At 30.9% G+C, this 20,303-nt stretch overlaps 1 protein-coding gene across 3 annotated transcripts in view; it reads left to right on the forward strand.

Moving 5' to 3' along the window:
- LOC134725721 (cadherin-23-like) overlaps window positions 1-20,303 on the forward strand; it is a 104,549-nt gene that overhangs the window by 13,684 nt on the left and 70,562 nt on the right. For 2 of the 3 annotated variants that reach the window (XR_010108587.1, XM_063589755.1), the window contains exon 2: window positions 13,742-13,780. The gene's annotated coding sequence lies outside the window, so the exon portion shown is untranslated. Of the gene's footprint in view, window positions 1-3,784; window positions 3,806-13,741; window positions 13,781-20,303 lie in introns of those variants that run through there. The other variant, XM_063589756.1, reaches the window with a different exon arrangement.

Raw genomic sequence — 20,303 nt, forward strand, 5'->3', positions numbered from 1 at the left:
TGCCGTATGAATATTTTTCTTCCAAAAGATTAAACATGCAATGTAGCCTGTACCATTTGAATGAATATTTAATCGGTTGCTACAGATAAGTGTTAATGAAATCTTTGAGAAAGACTGTGGGTTGATAATTATGTAGAACCAAAGGATATGAACACTCCTGTATCTGAATAACTTGGGGTAAGGTATGAACATAGCATAGCTGTTCACTTCTAACACTCCTGTATCTGTATAACTTGGGGTAAGGTGTGAACATAGCATAGCTGTTCACTTCTAACACTCCTGTATTTGTATAACTTGGGGGTAAGGTGTAGACATAGCATAGCTGTTCACTTCTAACACTCCTGTATCTGTATAACTTGGGGTAAGGTGTAGACATATCATAGCTGTTCACTTCTAACACTCCTGTATCTGTATAACTTGAGATAAGGTGTGGACATAGCATAACTGTTCACTTCTAACACTCCTGTATCTGTATAACTTGGGGTAAGGTGTGGACATATCATAGCTGTTCACTTCTAACACTCCTGTATCTGTATAACTTGGGGTAAGATGTGGACATATCATAGCTGTTCACTTCTAACACTCCTGTATCTGTATAACTTGGGGTAAGTGTGAACATAGCATAGCTGTTCACTTCTAACACTCCTGTATCTGTATAACTTGGGGGTAAGGTGTAGACATAGCATAGCTGTTCACTTCTAACACTCCTGTATCTGTATAACTTGGGGTAAGGTGTAGACATATCATAGCTGTTCACTTCTAACACTCCTCTATCTGAATAACTTGGGGTAAGGTGTGAACATAGCATAACTGTTCACTTCTAACACTCCTGTATCTGTATAACTTGGGGTAAGGTGTGGACATATCATAGCTGTTCACTTCTAACACTCCTGTATCTGTATAACTTGGGGTAAGGTGTGGACATATCATACCTGTTCACTTCTAACACTCCTGTATCTGTATAACTTGGGGTAAGTGTGAACATAGCATAACTGTTCACTTCTAACACTCCTGTATCTGTATAACTTGGGGTAAGGTGTGAACATATCATAGCTGTTCACTTCTATCACTCCTGTATCTGAATAACTTGGGGTAAGGTGTGAACATAGCATAACTGTTCACTTCTAACACTCCTGTATCTGTATAACTTGGGGTAAGGTGTGAACATAGCATAGATGTTCACTTCTAACACTCCTGTATCTGCATAACTTAGGGTAAGGTGTGAATATAGCATAGCTGTTCACTTCTAACACTCCTGTATCTGAATAACTTGGGGTAAGGTGTGAACATAGCATAGCTGTTCACTTCTAACACTCCTGTATCTGAATAACTTGGGGTAAGGTGTAGACATATCATATATCTGTTCACTTCTAACACTCCTGTATCTGTATAATTTGGGGGTAAGGTGTGGACATAGCATAGCTGTTTAAATCTCAAGAATAAGACATTACGGAAAATGATAAATGATGAATGCGTGCTGGACTGCTCAGTCGAAGGTTTGTGTTCAACATACACTGAAATGATACAAACCGTCAATGTTTTCGTGTCGGTTGATCACAAAAAGCGACAAGGCTAAAATACTTAAAGAACAAGATAATCTTATCATGATAATTCTATAGTTCTAACAGTATGCTAATTTTTGTATTCTTGTCTTTTATATTTGCTAAAATGCTGTTTATGTATGCCTTTTTTGTGTTTCCTGGTTACATATGATATGGCCCTGTTCTTGTCCATCCCGTCATTGTGTTATTGTTCTATGATAAGTTCTGTATTATTGTCTTTAGTTTTTGCTAATGTGCTTTGTCAATGTGCCTTTTTTTGTATCTTTCTTACATGTGACGTGGCTCTAGATCTGTACTTATACATCCCCTCATTAAATGTTATTGTTTCATGGTTGATGTTAGTTCAAATATTTTTTTGTTTTTATAGTGATTTAAATAATAACGCAATGTTGACTGCTGTACCCATATTTTTGACATGTTTTCCTTCTATGTCAGTGTTTTTGGGTCACACATCGCTGTCATTATTATGAAATTTTATACGGCTGTCAAACAAATGAGAGGTTTAGCTAGCTATAAAACTTGTTTTTATCTGCCATTTCTACATAATAAAAAGCCTGTACCAAGTAAGGAATATGACATTTGTAATCCATTCGTTTGATGTGTTTGAGCTTTTAATTTTTACATTTGATTACGACTTTACTTTTTGAAAATTCCTTGGAGTTCAGTATGTGTGTGAATTTACCTTTTGATGTTCAACTGAACCTGATGCGTCTATGCAACCTCCAGAATCATTTTATTTTATATATTTCACGTGTCGTAATGATTTGAACGAACTTGATGTCGAAAAAGACTGATCTTTCGTAAAACTTGTTACTGATACAATATTTAAGTATATGAAATGTTTTAAAGATTGGCCTGGTATTTTTCCAAATTTACGCTGGCTGATGTGTACTATAATATTTTAACATTTTTGGTCACGTTGTTTATCAATTATTGAGTTTTATCTGATGAATCTTTAAATTTCAATGTTTCACTCTTGATAGCACATGTTTGTTCGGACAGAACCGAGATATGATCTTTATTATTTTTCCTAGGTTAAATTAGGGAATGCTATTGTATATATTTAATAAACAGGAAATATATTTTTATTTTAATTGACTAAAAGCTGAGGCAATAATTTAGAAAATATAGTATTTTTTAATTATTTACTTATTACTTTAGGTAAAATAAATTAAAGTAAATATAAAGTGGTTTTCTTTCATTATTTCAATTAATATATTGTGAAAAAGTCAGAACGACATACGAAAATAATGTATTTTAAAAGGTTAGACCGTCATACGAAAAGTGAAAAGCAAAAACAAGTATAAACTTTAAAAAATATCAAAACCACTGCATTATTCCGAATTAACAAATACTAAAGACATTAGGCACTGATTAATACACAATGCAGCATTCACAAACATTGAAAAATTAATAATTGAAAAAAAGGAGTAGCGCTTTTATGTTATTAAATATTTTAAAAGACGTCAACTGACAAAAGCATTCTCTGAGATTTAGACATATAGCCAGTATCCTATTATTATGGTTATACCCAGACAATAGATAGCTGTCACTTTCATCCTTCCTGCATATGTCGTTGATACTGGATAGTCTAATATTGAATATTTCTAAGAGGCACCGAGTGCATGTTAAAATAATCTAAAACGATTGCTAACATCAAATTAATAATTATCACGGATTTGGGTATACTTTTTGGACCTTTTGGATTATAGCTTTTCATCTTTTATCTAAGCTTTGGATTTTCAAATATTTTGGCCACGAGCGAGACATGTTTTGTAGAGATGCGAGGTGCAAGAAAATTGGTACCGTTAATTGTATTTGTGTTGTATTTCATATTTCGATTATTCGTTGTCAGTATTGTATTGTTCAAAGAGAAATACATTACAAGAAACAAACAGAGCTATGTGTTTATGAATAAAAGTATCTCGGAATTTATTATTAGACCAATATATTTGACTTAAAATATTTTGATTATTTTTGTACGCAGTGAAAATATTTTGTCATCAATGCTTCTTTTGTTAGTTTAATAATCAATAATTTTAATCTTTGATAATAACCTGGTAATAATAAAATAAAACCTTGACAGTTCACACAGGAAGTAGAACAATGCTTTGTTTAAAAAATAAATATTTACATAGTGACTTAAAAATTTTCAACAAAGAGAAACAATTACTACTTTAATGAGAATGGTATTTTAACTATTATTTTTGAAGACAGGATAACTTCAACCTTATGCACGATTCGTAAGTTTTATAAAGTTCACTTTTAATTTGACAATGTTAATCATTTTGATTTGAGAGAACATAGCTCATTTTAATTAAAAAATACTATGAACATAAAATACGAAAAGGAACAAAATGAACAGTTTTATATACTCTTTTTAAATTTACTAATTATGATTTTTGAAAATGACTTCTATTTGACTTTTCCATTATCTATATTCCAATCTTAACAAAGATGTTGTAATTTCAAGGCTTTTTTTGCTCGTTGAAAATTTAGAAAAAAATATTGATTTATTGTCTTTTATTGCATTATGTATACGTATACATGCTACATTGTTTTAAAATAACAAATGATGTTCAGCTGGAATACTGTAAGACGTCAACAAGACTTTTTAAATACTTAGGTCATAAATGATATCAATTCCATTATTTAGTTTCCAAATTATTTCTTAAAAAAAGTTTCCGCTAAACTCGCACTTGGTACCTTGAGTTGAGCATTATCATGAGTATACTACTAACGTCTATAATAATACATTTTTGTTAAGTGTAAAGAGAAGAGCATACAACATTACGTTAAAGTTTGTGTAAACAGTTATCTTTTATGATGTCTAACTAATTGCCCTTTCTCAGTAATGTTAAATACAGGTATGAGTTGAAAAGTGTTTTGTTAAATCGCAATTTAATAAAAAGACTAAATGCTTTTATGTTAAAATATTTTCATCTTACAATATGATCAAAAAGGTTTTATTCACTAATCTTTTAACCTGAAAACAAAATTTAATTGAAAACAATACTATGTGATTGTGGTGATTATAAGCATATTGTCTCTACACATTGATGAAAAAGACCCGAGTTTTTTGCTTCAACATCAGAAAAAATACGTTAGTTCAAGGCAGGATTAAAAAAAAAATCCCAAATGTTGGACACTTTGACTGTAGCAGTTTAAAGAAAAATATTCATTGAGTATAATCAACTGTTGTACCGGCAGATATATACCGTGTTTTTGCCCCGAGATGTAACAATAGGTTTGACAGTTCTCTGCTGACCATATAATTGACATTGATTTGGTATAAGGGTAAGATTAATTCTGTCTTGAAATATTCAAATATATTTTGTTTGTGGGCCATCTGAAGCACGCCGCCGGTTACAGGATTTTCACGCTGTTTTGACTAAGAAACATCGTCTTTGGCTGTTTTCTGCTATTTGTTCGGGTTGTTGTCTCTTTGACACATTCACCATTTCCATTCTCATTTTTAAAAGTTAGTTGCCCTACATTCTTTGCTCAAGGTCGTCGTGTATACGTAACGGTTAAGTTTTATACCCTCCCGTAAAAATGTTTTTGATTTTTATACAGTCGAATAAGACTACTATTTGTATGATGCAAGGATTGTTTGTTGAATGGAAGATCCGTTTTATAAATTAAATAGATTGAGCATAATATTGTGTCCACTAATAACAAATCATTGACTTAGCAATGAAAGTTCTGCTAATGAATTTTCTCATTGACAGAACAAACTTCTCTTAATATCATGTCTGCTACCGCAACGCTTCTTTTAATTACGTAAACCGGTTTTAATTCCTTGATTTTGTTGGCACTCGTCTTACTGTTTGTTTGGTTTCAATGTTGTGATACCATAAGTAGACCATAGTAGAGACTGTTGTATGTCTTTATGTTATTTTTTACCATAGCCTTGTGTGTTTTTCGTCGACTTATGAGTTTAATAACCACTCGGAATTTTCCCTCCCTTTTTCACTTGGGCGGTGTAGTTCAAATATCTATAATCTAATGCATATTAAACATAACACATAAAACTCAATTATGTAAATTTCCTAAATAGAAGCCATGTTAATGTGGTCCAGCTTATAACAAATGATTGATGTGTTACCCAGTATTCACTCTATACTCGAAGATTGATTCTAAAATTCCCACGATCACCTGACATCATAAGCCAATTTTACTGGTTGATCACACCTTTCAATATTTCATTCATCTAGAAGCAGATGCAACCCAGCGTGTCATAATCAGTATATATGAAAGTGTAAAAATATCTATTGTGCGTGTGAATTGTTAAAATAATTATTTGCTTATTGAACAAACGAATTGGAAATATAATACAGCAAAGATGTTTGAACATTTTTATATAATCTGATATTATCTTTGACTTTGTTATAAAAAGTTGATAATTGTATCTATCGTGACATGATAACTTCATAAACTTGTTAAATACAATCAATTTTAATTAGTTCACAGTGATATAGTAATGTGTATAATTATCTGAATCAAAACTTGAAATATTGTTATAACAGATACTGATTCCATTGACTTATCTATAAAAATTGCATCATTATTTTTTTGCACTTATTAAAATATGTGACTTTGAATGTCCTTTCTTCTCCTACTTGTATGATGGTTAGTCAATACATGATTACATAAGTCATCAACTTCAACGTTTTTAAAATGTTATCTGTAATCTGAAACCAACATTATTTTCGTAGAAATAGTTATCCACACGTATTTCCTGCTTCATATCATCATATTCGCTTTTGTAGTTTGCAGTTTGAATAATTTGAACTCTAAAAATGGTGCCTCCAAAGATATTGGCTTAAGAATTCTGTGTGTAGTATCATTTGACAAAGTAAGGCAGCAGCTTGAATAAATGATATTGTCCCCTTTATGGAAACATACATTTTTTTTAATTGTTCGTATTTTTTTTCTGCTTGTTTTCCGTCTTGACAGCTTCTTTTTTGTGAGTGTTCTTTTATATTTTAATTTAGAAGTGTTTAATGTGCTTGATGTTTCTCTGTGATCGTCAATAATCGTGAGAGGATTTTGCTATGACAATTGAGATTAATACTTGTTATAAGATTGTATGATAAAGGTTGCATTGGCGTGAATCTAAATGCAGATAAAATCTTTAAACATGTTAACCCATAATGGGCATTACAAAGAGTCGATCTGTAATTTACATTCTATTTAGTCTCCCAATACGACTAGCGTTCCAATGCATTAAGCACGTTATAAACGGTCATCCTGTAATTTATGTCCCGTTATCCTCTAAATAATGAGATAAATAATAACGGAGTAACAACGCAGAATAATCAGGTAGCTTATTGAAGGATGTAGCATTAGTTTGTTTTCCTAGACCATTGATTAATTGTCATTTTCCCTTTTGGCTATGTCATTGCGGTCTATAGCCAAATAATTGTATAGTTGGTACTCGTCTTAAATATCTTAGAATATTTGGAATATTGGTTTTACTAAAATGTTAAATTTCTCAGAGCCATTTCAAAGAAGTTGTCTATAAATATACTACTACAACGTAATTTTAGCCTCAGAGAGACTTTCAAGACAGACACAACCGAAAACAGAGTCTAGAAATACAACCACGATACAAGGATATAACCACATACTGAAAGAAAAACAAATAGCTTGGGCAACAATATTAACACTAAAACAACCGGATGTGATATGTTTCTTTGGAGGGCTTTTAACCAGTGAGTAAAGCGGATTCGTAGTAGATTTTTTTTTAAAGAAATCATTATTCATTTTGAATTATTGCAGTATAATTAAAGAAGAGTGTACTGAATTACATTTCCAAATATTTCCCTAACCCTAACCCTGTATTAGGGAGTATTCAATTATAGTTTGGTATCTTTTTGGATTGAAGCCCTTCATCTTTTAATAAAATTTTGATTTTTAAATATTTTGGCCACAATCATAATTTAGTAAAGAGACATCTATTATTGAAATGCGTATCTGGTGCAGAAAAAAATTTTATACCGTTAGTGGTAACATTGTAATATATCAATACCATGATAGTAAATATTACATTCATTTAACTGCGACTGTTATACAAATGAGAGGTTTAACTAACTTTAAAGCCAGGCTTAATCCACCATTGCCTACACAAGAAAATTCCAGAAATATGACAGTTGTTATCCATTCATTTGATAAGTTTGAGCTTTTGATTTTGCCATTTGATAATGGACTTTCCTTTTTGAATTTTATATGAAGTTCAGTATTTTTGTGATATTACTGTTCATCAAATTAGTAAATACAATTGATAATTTACTAAACTCTTGCACACATCCTAACTACAGGAATGACAACTGTTTTATAGCTTATTTTATAAACCCTTTATGATAGTGGACCGTCTATAAAATGTCTTAATTTCTCACATTGAAGTATTAATACCTCTCCATTAGATCTTAGTGTTTTTGGTTACACATGGCCTCTAAATCTCGCTGAGGACAGAAAGTTCTGAATGCCTGATTTACACTCTTATGATAATTGTTTGAAATAAAACATATCAGTAAAATCCAAACAATGATTCTGTATTAACATGCTGTTTAGCTCTAATCAGATTAGACCTGTTATATCTTCAGCGCATTATAACCAGTAATCCTGTTATTTATATAGCATTACTCTCCAGAAACATGATACCAATAAAACTCTAGAGAAATGTTACCAGATATTTTATATGCGGAAATTGGATGCAAAATAGCATCATTCCAAACCAAAAATTATGTTAACATTAGTTTTATTAAAATCTCATGTATAACAAATATTTAAAACAATCAATTATAATAATATAAAGAAGATCATTTCGTAGTTTCATATTCATAATTCAACCAAGCTGCGAAATAATCAAAAATAATAAAATCTATAGATGATTGATTATCATGATTATACATTTATAGGTTAAAACTTCAACATTAATATCAAAACTTATTTCAGGTTAGAAATATATATCATTCTGTTTGTTTTTGACAATATGAAAAATGACACTTTGAAAATTCATTTGTAAATGAATATTTCTCTTAATCTGTTTGCATAGTAAACAAAGTAATGGAGATTTAAATTATTTATTGTAAATGAAATAAATGGTTGATAAATTTCATTTTAAAATAAGATAATATTTACATTGCATAGTTGTGTTATTTCATATACTATATATTTTATATTCCCATGGCGTATACAATGTCATACAAATCATGTTTACTGACATTCCATGAACATTGGTTTTTGTGTTGGTGATAAATGTTTCGTAGCCTCTGTTCAATTAGTTCACAGTTTTGGATCTAGTCTCGGTGTGATGATATATGCTTTATGTCTTACTAAATTTACAAGTACAAAGCAAGGTTTAAAAAAGTGACAATCAAAGGCCAATCAAAATACTAAACGGTATTTCTTTATAAAAGAACCACAACGAATAGACAAACACACAGCAATATAATACACAGACAACCTAAGATCGTTCAACACGAATCCCATCAAAATAATATTTGCGTTAATGCTTACCTTTTTTTAAACATCGAAGGATGATCAATTGAAAAAAATTATACAGATATTGCTTGAATTTCGAAAGTTTGATCATTTGCAAGGCTAAAGGCATATTCAAAAATAGAGTATCAGTCTAATTGATTAGTTATTCTCAGTTTGCCGTTTTTGTTTCGAGATAGATAAACTCGCCGGATAAATCTTCCCACATTGTCATCCTTTAATACTTAGGTGATTATTCTGTCACAAAACAAACGACGCAAGTAATGAGACTTTGAATGTTCTCTGTCTAGATTCTAGTGAATTATTTCATGCTTCAAGCTAGAATACTGAATACTGTTTTCAGAACAATTTTTGTAAATATACAGTGTTGATTGTCTGTGGGACACAGCTTTCTATTGCTGTTTACGGAAGTCATTTCATCATGTAATTTAGTTTTTTTAAACATTAAAATACAAGTAAACAATTTTTGAACAGACATCGTATAAACCAAGTATAAAATTGAGAAAGGAAATGCCGGAATTTTATTCGTGTAAATTGGTAGCATTTTGTGACGTTAATGTATCACCATGAACCTATAGCTAAAATCTCAAGTTTAAGCCACAAGAAAGTGCTTGTATTGCGTTGTCAGTTTTATTTTTTATCTATGAGTTTGAATGTCCTTCTGGTATCTTTCGCCCCTCTTTTGAATCGAGGCAAAATATGCCAGGTGTTTTCCATTGGTTTGATATGTTTGAGTTTTTGATTTTGCCATTTAACAAAGAACTTTCCGGTTGGAATTTTTCTTTAAGTTCAGTATTTTTGCTTTTTCATTTTTTGTCATAATTGACTCATGTACCATGCAATGATCAATTCAGTATCCTGTGTTAGATCAAGTTGTTTTTAATGAGGCTATACAAATCTTTGGTTTGACTAGACATGAGCAACATTGTAACTCTTAAAAAAAATTCCGTTTCAACTGTTATTTTCAAAAGACCTTGATTGATACTACGGATTAGGTTGTACTGCTGTTCAGATCCAAATGGATTTCTGAAAATGAGACTTTTGGGGAGTTTCTTTTCAGTTTGCACGAAATTTGAAGAATATGCGTAAAAAAGAATCTTACGTATTATTTATATTTGCTGACAAACGCCATCTCACGAACTGTTTTTCCCCATTTCTTCTATGTTACTACTGTGCATACATTTGTAGTGATAAACAAGCTTTTATGAGGATGTTCTTATCCCAAGCATAAAAACCTAGCCGTATTTGAAACAACCTTTTCCAACTTTTGATCGTCTGTGCTGTACAATTTTGTACTTTTTTCACTTTCGATCTTTTGGCCTCGTCGCTGGTGAGTCTTGCGTGGACGAGGCGCGTTTTTGGTGTATTGAAATTTAAACCTGATGCCTTTAGTTATCTATTAATCATGTGTTTCTTTGTGTAATACGTTCTTCTATTTATTTGTATTGTAGTCCTGTAATATTATGTTGTCATTACAATGTTATATTTAAAATTTCAATTAAAGTGCGAGGTTTGGCATGCAACAAAACCAGGTTTAACCCACCATTTTTATATTTAAAAATGTCCTGTACCGAGTCATAAAAATTGCCATTGTTATATCATAGTTCGTTTCTGTGTGTGTAACATTTTAACGTTCTGTTTCCGTTGTGTCGTTTGTTTTCTCTTATATTTCATGTATTTGGTTTTGATGTTATATTTGTTTTCCTCATCAGATTTTGTCTAATACTAAGTCAGTTGCTGTGTGTGTTACATTTTAATGTTGTGTCGTAGTTCTCCTCTTATATTTAATGAGTTTCCCTCAGTTGTAATTTGTTAACCCAATTTATTTTTTTGTCCATAGATTCACGAGTTTTGAACAGCTGTATACTACTGTTGCCTTTATTTATGCGTTACAAGCCAGGTCCATAACATTTTATATCTTTCAAACTCCACGTACACCCGGTATCTTTTTTAAGTTCCTTTTTGTTCTTTATACAAGATTTTTTATCTTCAAAACTCAGTTAGTTTTCCCGTTTAAGTTTCTGAGTATTCTCTAACCATGTAACCGTAGCAAATCAAAGCTACATAAACTCGTGACATTAAACATATTGTTTTAATTTGTTTTGAAAACAATCAGACCTCTAATATTCTGGGATACAGATAAACAATAAATTCTTATTTAGAAATACGATTTGTTCTATAGTGAAAATCATATTTATAACTATAGTAATTCCATTCTTGATATCGATAACATTACGGAGTTTCATGACTACGAAGTTATAAATGCTATTGGCTTTGGATCTCACCACCTACGACTGTCCACTAGCACATTAGGTAAACATCATCTTACTAAAACAACCAACGTCATTTATGAACTTTTTAATAACAGGTAAAACGTATTTGAATATACCTTTACCTTGAAGACGTTATTACCTTGATAATTGCAATTTGAGATCTTTGTCAAGTCAGCTTCTATTGATTTTAAACGGTTGCTAGGTAGAAAAAATATATAACAGAATCAGATTCTCCTCAGGTATACCTTTTCCCACATGGGCGTTGTTCGTCAGTGTTGATCAATCAGTTATGGAGTTTTAAGGTAAGCTTTGATTTTTATCTTGCATGATATTGTTTTCATAGCTATAATAGATGTTGGAAAATTTGGGTTTCAACAATTTGAAATAAACTATATAAGTAAAAGAGGTATTTCGTAGATGTTTTAAAAACATGAAATAATCGAACACACGATTTGAACGTTATTTCATTTTTTGGAATGGAATATTAACGACGAGGCATGTGTACCCTACAACCACAAAAGTTGTGATAAGAGACTATCAATTTCGGTATTCTCCGCTTCTTTTTTTGTAGTTAGGGTCAACTTGTCCTTGAGAAGCTTCAAAATTGGTTTTAAAAACTGTTTAACTGTACTTTATTTTACATCAGATATACATTTTCAATTCCTCTGCATAAAATAGAAAAGAACAAGTAGTACAATCTATACTCTAAAATCCAACCAATATTTTTCTGATTTAATAATACATATGGTAAACCTACTAAGAAATTAAATCTACATTTTAAGACAATAGTTGAGTCATTAAACAAAGAGAAGTTTTATAATGTTCAGTTTAACTACAACATATAACTTTACAGCTGATGATTTTTCCTGCGATGTTTTTCCATTATAGTCTATGTTTGTTGTGTCTACATTTATCTCAGCAGATGCAAAATACTCTTCAAATATATAATTAATTATGAAATCATCGATAATTTCCTTACTTTGAACGGTTAAATGGCCGTTTGAATGGCACTATACCTGTTATAATTGATACAAATTATATTTGATAATTTTTGCAGCTGTTAATTTTTGCTTTTACTAAACACTTTCCATTTGAAGTACATCGTAAAATAGCCAAACCGTCATTATTTCTTTGCAAACAAAACAACGATTCTATTATACGCAGGTTTTATTATTTCTTATAACATCAACAATAGTTATGAAAAAGTGTGGGTGTTTTTGAATATATAATTAACACAATATAATGAACATATATATTGTTTGAAGAATTTGACGAGCACACGAGTTCCAATATGTTTGCATTTTTTGCAAACTGTGATTAATTTCTAAGTATAACTGATTGAGAAATGAAACAATAAACAATCAGGTTGGATATATAATAGATCATAATATCATATTTCACAATAATTTTGGAAAATGGTGTAAAAATCCAACAGTAGAAAGATTTATCAAATATGTCATTAACACGTCATTCATCTAATGTATTTAAGAGGCTGTCCAAGTAAATATCAGGCAAATCCTATGATATGGGTGGCACAACATAATTCTTTTCCCACTTAATTTTTGGTTCCAATGCAATGTTTATATCATACAAAGGATATATATGTCAAAGATATTTTTGAATCAACAATGGATGGCTCAGAAAATGATTTTAAAGTTCACTAACAATGCAACAAAATTTTGTACAAAATGAAGAGTTATCTCCCCTTTTCAATGAATTTTCAGTGCTTTCTATGTATTTTTTTTCTCTTTATTTGTTGCAAATAATATAAAAACACAATATTACTTTGAAAAAGAATGAATTTGTAATATGAAATAGATGAAAAAATTTTGAAAACAAAATATATCATGTGCCATCCACTGCCTGGTTTTTCCATGGACACCCTCTTAACAAACAAAAAATCAGGGGAAACTGCTCACGTCGTTTAAAAATATTATATATGTAGATTAATGTTATTTTTTTTTATAAATATAGAGGCAAAAATCTATTTAGATAGAAATAGCAGTTACTAGAATTACACGTTAAAATCAATAGGTTAATTTTTTTTGACTATTTTCACAAAACTTTTGTTTTCATTCAAAGATGACATTATTCGTATTTAAATGTGCTGCCTTGAAAAAAAGCGATTAGATATTCTACTTTGATGCAATATTGTAATTTGTACGGCAAATAGTATTGTTTATGTTGGCGGGGTCTGTTTGTTCACGTCAACTTACTGTTTTAACATTTTATCAAATGCCATTTGTATGAATGTTTATGCAATATCCGGAGTCAGTTAAGTCTTGTATAACATTATAAATACCCTGTAGTTCAATTTTTCTTTTTAATATGTTATCGTTCATCATCTCTGATTTTTAAGAGAGCAATTTTGCATATCATTTTTTTTTTCTATCATTACAGGTTGACGGTTATGTTTTACCGCAAAGAATTTCACAATAGGTAAGTACTTTCTATTGTAATTTCACAATAGGTAAGAATTTAACTCTCTTGAGACATAATGAATCCCCAAAAAGGTTCCAGCATCAAACTGAACTGGACTAGCAAGGGATATAAAAGATCTCGTTTCACTCTTCTAGTTTTTGCCCATTCCCTTCCCAATTTATTTTAATACAACGCAACATGTTTGCTATTGCCATGTAAAACTTAGAATATATACCTTTTGCGTATTTGGTCAACCTTAAAACATCGTTGATGTAGATGTAGATGTATTTTTGCAATTGATTTTCCCTTATTACTCTTGAACTAATTGTTGTCTGTGTCATTACTTTGTTGGATGTAAAATGTTAAAAAAAAGTATGATTCATTTTTAACTTGTAAATAAAAGAGGGACGAAAGATACCAAAGGGACAGTCAAACTCATAAATCTAAAACAAACTGACAACGCCATGGCTAAAAATGAAAAAGACAAACAGACAAACAATAGTACACATGAGACAACATAGAAAACTAAAGAATAAACAACACGAACCCCACCGAAAACTAGTGGTGATCTCAGGTGCCCCGGAAGGGTAAGCAGATCCTGCTCCACATGTGGCACTCGTCGTGTTGCTTATGTGATATCAAATCCGGTAAATAGTCTAATTCGGTAGGTCACATTCATGAAAGATAAAATGGTTTTGATGCTTGTGATTAAGTTTTAAACTTAACAATCACTGTGACTAAACTGTAAGTGTTGCTTCCAAACTATTGCAGTTTATTAAAAATTCCGAATTACAATTTTTTTATCAATCCAAACTGTTCATCTGGTAAACAATTTAAACAAACTGTTGCAGAAAACAAGTCAACTGTAATCCAACACTTACAATCAAGTCACAGTATGCATACATACGATTGCTATATCTGCAGAAAGATCTATTTTTCATCTTCAATGAGACGAACTATGTACACATATGTAAAAAGTAGCATCACAAAAATACCGAGGGATACTCAACATGAAAAATCCTTTATCAAATGGCAAAAATTCAAGAACTCAAAAAATCACACGAATGGATAATAACTGTCTTATTACTGACTTTTTTATGTAGTAAGATTAAACCTGGTTTTATAGCTAGCAGATAAATTAAACAGTAGTATACCGATGTTCAAAACTCGTAAATCTATAGACAAAAAAAACAAAATCAGGGTAACAAACTAAAACTGAGGGAAACGCATTAAATATAAGAGGATATAACAACGACACATTAAAATGTAACACACACAGAAATGGACTAAGCGTAAGCCAAAATCAGATGAGAATAACAAATATATAACATCAAAACCAAATACATGAATTTGGAGTAAAAAAGTAACATGAAACGTCTTATAGTAATGTGAATTCCCACTCAAATATAAGAGAAAACAAACGACACAACGGAAACCCAACGTTAGAATTTAACACACACAAAAACGAACTATAATATAATAATGGCCATATTTTTAACGAAAAAAATGGTGGATTGAAACTGGTTTGGTGGCATGCCAAACCTCTCACTTTAATGGCAATGTTAAATATAAGATTAAAATGACACCATAATATTACAGAACTACAATACAAAAAATAGGAGAACATATTAGACAAAGAAACACATGAATAATAGCTAATCAAAGGCATCAGGTTTAAAATTAAATACGCCAGAAACGCTAAACCTCTCACTTGTATAACAGTCGCGTCCATTTCCACTATATTGACAACTATGAGTGAACAAAACAAACAGACACAATAGACAAAAACATGGATACAGCAGTCAACACAGTGTTATAATCTTAATTACTATAAAAACAAACAAATGTGTTACAAAGAAGCTCAAAGGGACATTTACCAAATTTAACAACCTAATTCATTGTTTTGTTTATTTATGTTAAACCCACCCATAAGGGTCTGCATAATTTTAAGTACTGGAACCAAATTCTTACCCTGAAAGGCACATGGTTAGATCAACCTTTAGTCTGACGTAGAATCGCGCGTTTGACGTACATCAGTTGATCAGCATGTAATCAAAATAACTACAATTTAGCCCAGGTCTGAATTGCACGATTAAATGTTTAAACGATATGATATTTATGTTCGCATAATTAAAAATTAAATCTATATTTCAGTGGTCATTGTTGAAAAAACGTACATTTCATTAAGCTTATATAATATATGATAAAAATCAAACATGTAATTATAAAACTTTATAATTTGCGACAAGCAAAGAGTTTGTACCATGTTGAGGCCTTATGGTCATCTATAGTCCACGTGATTTTGACTCTAATGGACAGTTCACATCATGATAATCCTACCAAATCATCTTATTCGTAAAAGATGCAATCAAACCGTGACAAAATCTTTCGACATATTTAGGCGTTTGATACCATAATTATTATCAAAATGATTCCACTTTTCTACTATTGAACATTCGGTACAGGTGTATGTCACTCAGATTGTTACTTTCAGCAGACTTTATATTAGGAGTTTGATAACCAATTGATGGTATTTACTGTAGATTGACCGATATTATTATAATTACTTCATATTTTTACTGACAGGCATAATTATAATTAAACGAAAACTGGATTTGATTGATTTTTCAGATGTTGTAAACCGACATTGCGTGATTTAAAATATGAAATGGTTACCAAATTATGTTAATTAGGTTAGGAAGATGTAAAAAAATGCAGCTTAAAAATAGCAAAGGACACTTAAACACCATTGACAGCAATATAACTAATGAATACAAACATTATACGCGGTGAAAAGTTTGAACAAAAAATCCTATCTTCCTGAATTAAAAAAAAATAAATCAAGTACACGTGTGTTAAACTTTTAAAATCCTTGTTATTTTAAAAAATAGTTTTCATACATGTATAGTGATATATAAATTTCTTTTCATAAATTTTGTATAATTATGAGAGACGTGTGCTCTTCGTATCATTTATAGCCTGATTTTCAAGAGAGGTGAAAGTTACAAAAGGCATATTTAAACTTATAAGTCGAAAACAAACTGACCAATGACAAGACAAGAAAAAAACGAAAAAAGGACAAAAGACCAAACAAAATAATTAAAGGCCAGTACGACCGCTTTTAAAATTGTTTTTATGCACATTGGACGACAAATTTATGTGACGTATATAATTTTTCTGACGTCAGACACTCAAATCAATCCATGTGTTCGTAGATAGTAGATGTTTTTGTGTCCTGTTAAATTGTTCCTTTTAAAATTGTTATACGATGATGACTGATGTACCCATATTTTGACTATTTTATATTCATTGTGACTGTTTATTTAACGCATCATGTAAATGTAGCGGAATTTGATGAGACTGTTATTAAAGTGAGAGGGTTAGCGCTATAGAACCAGGTTTAATCCACCATTTTCTACATTTGAAAATGCCTGTACCAAGTCAGGAATATGACAGTTCTTGTCCATTCGTTTTTGATGCGTTTTGTTTTTTGATTTTGCCATGTAATTATGGACTTTCCAAATTGATTTTCCTCTGAGTTCAGTATTTTTGTGATTTTACTTTTTGCATCGCTGCTCTACCTGCAACAATTCCTTAGATCGACCTTTCTAAACCAACAAAATAAAACACAGTTTAATTATACTAGTTAGTCAACAATTGAAGAAGACAAAATAAATTTATCACTATTTACAGCAGTTTTTAAAGGTAATGTCTACTCTGTCATTATCTCCGATTACTTAACGCAGTGTTATATGTTTTCAAATTGCATGTAATATTGTGGCATTTGTGAAATCATATTTTAGTTAAGTTTGTTCGGTTAAATAAAATCGCGCTCAATTGATTTGCATTTGTACGACTTAATTAATGCGAGTCCAATGTTACCTTATTTATCATATCACCCCTAGTTTGTTGTGGGTTTCGTGTTGCTTATTCTTTAGTTTTCTATGTTGTGTCACGTGTTCTATTGTTTTTCTGTTTGTCTTCTTTCATTTTAGCCAGGCGTTGCCAGTTTATTTTCGATTTATGAGTTTGACTGTCCCTCTGGTATTTTTCGTCCCTCTTTTAGATTGCATTTGTTCTTTTTCATTATAAAAGCCGTTACTGTTAAATTTGCTTTATTTATATGAACACCATGTGCAGAAAGACACTTAAACAATCGCAATTTTCTCGAAATTAGTTTAGATGAACATAAAAATAGTCACATAAGGAATGATATTAGACAAATGCCTACGCTTATAAAAATAATCTTCATAAATGTTTTTTCTTTTTTTATTATTATTTTGCCCGTAATCAATCTCCATCTGATTGTTAATCAAAGCATCAGAAATTATATTACATAAAAAAAACTCAGCAATTTACAAAATATAAGCTGCTGAAATTACATATATATTGACATTTTTAAAAGCACAAACTTGCAGTTCCATAGTGAAATGTATTCGGGCATTAATAGTTCAGGATCAACGGAGGTCCTATCAATTGATAAATAATTAATGCTATAACACTTTTACAATTAGCATATACATTAATGAAGAGAGATACAAACGGGTAAACAACTCTTAGGAGAATTTCGTTAAACAGAAAAGGGAATGTCATGGTAGCTGAAATATCTTTCCGACATTTATTTTACTGTAAAGGATTGGGTAGTTTTCACAATTCATTTCGCTTTATCTGAGTTGAAACACGTTATTTATATTTCATAATATACCCCAATGCTATGAAACATTGTACTCATTGGCTTTCTAACTATAGTGATTTGAACGTCACTGATGAGTCTTAAGTAGACGAAACACTCGTCTGGCGTACTAAATTATAAGCCTGGTACCTATATGATAACGAGTATAATTCATGTACATAGAGGAGTTTGGTGAAAATAGAAGATCAAAGTCTCGTGTAACATCTAAAATAGTCTTCATACATTTTTGTTGGACCAAGTGCGATTGTTATCGGTTCCTACGCTTGTGTACGTCTTTCGCTCAATACCTAACTAGTTACTGGGTTTTATTTTGTGTTATTTGGTTGCTTCATAATTTCTTTAATTTTTCATCTTTTCATTGACATTAATTGCTTATCATGAATTGGTAATACCGTGTATTTTGTTAAATTTTGTTTCTTAGAACTTTTAACAATAGTCGCCTCTTAAATAATTGCATACACAATCTTATTTCTTGAAAATTTTGATTTTTAAAACTATTTCCCATAACTTAACTATAGTTGTTTAATCCACCGTTTTCTACATTTGAAAATGTCTGTGCCAAGTCAGGGATATGCCAATTCTTGTCAATTCGTTTTTTATGTGTTTTGTCATTTGATTTTGCCATGTGATTAGGGACTTTCCGATTTGATTTTGGTCTAAGTTTGGTATTTTTTTTTATTTTTCTTTTAAACATAAACAAAAGTTCCCAAACAATTTGTTAAGTTCTGACAGAACACACACACAACGTATGAACAGACACACTAATTATTCCACCCAATTCATCAAAACATGATGTTATGCTATTGTTTCAGAAAAAGGGAGAAGGTTTGGGCCCATTAAAACGTTTAATCCCGCTGCAAATGTTTGCACCTGTCCTAAGTCAGGAATCTGATGTACAGTAGTTGTCGTTTGTTTATGTAATATATACGTGTTTCTCGTTTTGTTTATATAGATTAGACCGTTGGTTTTCCCGTTTGAATGGTTTTACACTAGTAATTTTGGGGCCCTTTATAGCTTGTTGTTCGGTGTGAGCCAAGGCTCCGTGTTGAAGGCCGTACTTTAACCTATAATGGTTAAATTTTTAAATTGTTATTTGGATGGAGAGTTGTCTCATTGGCATTCACACCACATCTTCCTATATCTATCTCTAATAACATATAGCTTGGATAAGTTTTAATGAATTATTTAAATAGTTTATCCATTTCCTCTTATAATTATCGTGATCATATAAATTATCTAATTGAAACACGAACTCCAATGATAGGATAGTCCCATCAGGTATGAATAAATTCTTTGAATAATATATTATCCTCCCTAGAATTCTACTACCTACATTAGTACACTACCGGAAAATAAGGAGTGTTTGGGACAATAAAATTTATGAGTTAATAGCTTCATTCCCTATTTTGTGGGTGAGTTTGCGTTGCTTAGTTTTTAGTTTTCTATGGAGTGTTTTGTGGAGTGGTTCCTCCGAATTTGTTGCTTATTTTTTTTTCCTCATGTCGTTGTCTATTTTTCGTCGACTTGTGTATGCTGATTGCACATCCCCATATTTAATTAAAACGATATTTTGTTTTAAATTATCTGTCTAAAATGCAGGTATGCGTCGGACATTGTTCTTACTAATTTAAATAAATAAAACGTAAGCAAAAGCGTTTAAATCTCATATTATTATTTTCATTTAGTTGTTTTGTTATATCGGAAAAAACATAGTATAGACATTAAAATTCATAAAATGTAGTCGACAAATGGTGATTTGTGGAATATGTTCAGGTGTATATTATTGATTGGGATTCTTTACCAGGTTAGCACCTAATCAGTTGTAGTTTTCCATCAAGTGGAATGTTA

Source organism: Mytilus trossulus, chromosome 7 (assembly GCF_036588685.1).
Source record: "Mytilus trossulus isolate FHL-02 chromosome 7, PNRI_Mtr1.1.1.hap1, whole genome shotgun sequence".
In the NCBI taxonomy this organism is placed as follows: domain Eukaryota; kingdom Metazoa; phylum Mollusca; class Bivalvia; order Mytilida; family Mytilidae; genus Mytilus; species Mytilus trossulus.